The sequence below is a fragment of the Salvelinus sp. IW2-2015 genome, linkage group LG28, assembly GCF_002910315.2.
Source record: "Salvelinus sp. IW2-2015 linkage group LG28, ASM291031v2, whole genome shotgun sequence".
Classification (NCBI taxonomy): domain Eukaryota; kingdom Metazoa; phylum Chordata; class Actinopteri; order Salmoniformes; family Salmonidae; genus Salvelinus; species Salvelinus sp. IW2-2015.
In genome coordinates, this window is record NC_036868.1 from 4,621,239 (window position 1) to 4,623,228 (window position 1,990).

A 1,990-nucleotide genomic window follows, 5' to 3' on the forward strand; every position below is an offset into this window, starting at 1 on the left:
CCCTTATTGTTAAATCTACTTCAATAAGTGTAGATGAAGGGGAGGAGACAGGTTAAATAATGATTTTTAAGTCTTGKCACCATTGAGACATGGATTGTGTATGTGTGCCATTCAGAAGGTGAATGGGCAAGACAACATATTTAAGTGACTTTGAATGGGGTATGGTAGTAGAGGCCAGGCGCACCGGTTTGAGGATGTCAAAAACTGCATACTCTGCTGGGTTTTTCACGCTCAACAGTTTCCTGTGTGTATCAAAAATGGCCCACCACCCAAWGGAAATCCAGCCAACTTGACACAACTGTGGGAAGCATTGGAGTTAACATGGGCCAGCATCCCTGTGGAATGCTTTGGACACCGTGTAGAGACCATGCCCCGATGAATTAAGGCAGTTCTGAGTTCAAAGGGGAGGGGCGGGGGGMTGCAACTCAATGTTAGGAAGGTGTTCCTAATGTTTTGTACATCATGACTATATACTATATGGGCTGAATACTAACCTGCAATCTGCATGCCTTTTGTGTTAATCATGCATTGAAGTCAATGTAAGATTGAGTTGTGCATGAAAAGTCAAAGTTAGAATTCGTCCCTCTGCATGAGAAATTCACATTGAAAAGTAGCTTTTTCTCCACTAGCAAAAGGTACAAAGGGGAAAATGTATATCTACTGAATTAGTTCTTTACCCGTTTTCAAATACTAGGAGCAGTTAAATCTCACTTGGAAACTAAATGAACTACATTAATTTACTATCAAAAACAGATGAGTATGAGTGGGAAGAATTCAAATGTTTAATTTCCCTATAAAATACAGGGAATCTACCTCTATCAAATGTGTATACTAACTGATTAAGAAAATGCATTGCTGTCATGCTGTAAGTGAAAATTGTTTAAGCTCTCAGAATGGAACTTTACATTTTTAAAAACTTTAGTCACTGTAAATCTGTTATCATAAAGAGGTTCTTTATCTATTATCATAACTTAATATCTTTCATTGTATATTTCATTTATTGATTTATACTTTGAATGTATTGCCTTGCCAGTATCTTTGTTGGTAAGACACATTTTATCGTAATAGATGTATTTTCAATAAAGTTATATTTTCCCTGTTTAACCATCCTCCTTCTCTCTGATCAATTAGCTTTGATCTTTGAGCCTTCTCTTAACAGTTTCAAACTCCTATATTTTGTAATAAACAGAATATAATCAACACCATTTCACTTTTTTCTTGTCGTTCCTAAACATATGTTCAGAATTTCTGTTCATTAAATTWTWTYTATATTTTTTTACAAATTTCACCTTTATTTAACCAGGTAGGCCAGTTGAGAACAAGTTCTCCTTTACAACTGCGACCTGGCAGAGATAAAGCAATGCAGTGCGACACAAACAACACAGAGTTACACATGGGATAAACAAACGTACAGTCAATAACACAATAGAAAAATCTATTTACAGTGTGTGCAAATGTAGTAAGATTAGGGAGGTAAGGCAATAAATAGGCCATAGTGGCGAAATAATTACAATTGAGCAATTAACACTGGAGTGATAGATGTGCAGAAGATGAATGTGCAAGTAGAGATACTGGGTTGCAAAGGAGAAAGAAAAAAAATAACGATATGGGGATGAGGTAGTTGGGTGGGCTATTTACAGATGGACTGTGTACAGGTGCAATGATCGGTAAGCTGCTCTGACAGCTGATGCTTAAAGATAGTGAGGGAGATATAAGACTCCAGCTTCAGTGATTTTTGCAATTTGTTCCAGTCATTGGCAGCAGAGAACTGGAAGGAAAGGCGGCCGAAGGAGGAGTTCGCTTTGGGGATGACCAGTGAAATATACCTGCTGGAGCGCGTGCTACGGGTGGGTGCTGCTATGGTGATCAGTGAGCTGAGATAAGGCGGGGCTTTACCTAGCAAAGACTTATAGATGACCTGGAGCCAGTGGGTTTGGCGACGAATATGAAGCGAGGGCCAGCCAACGAGAGCATACAGGTCGCAGTGGTG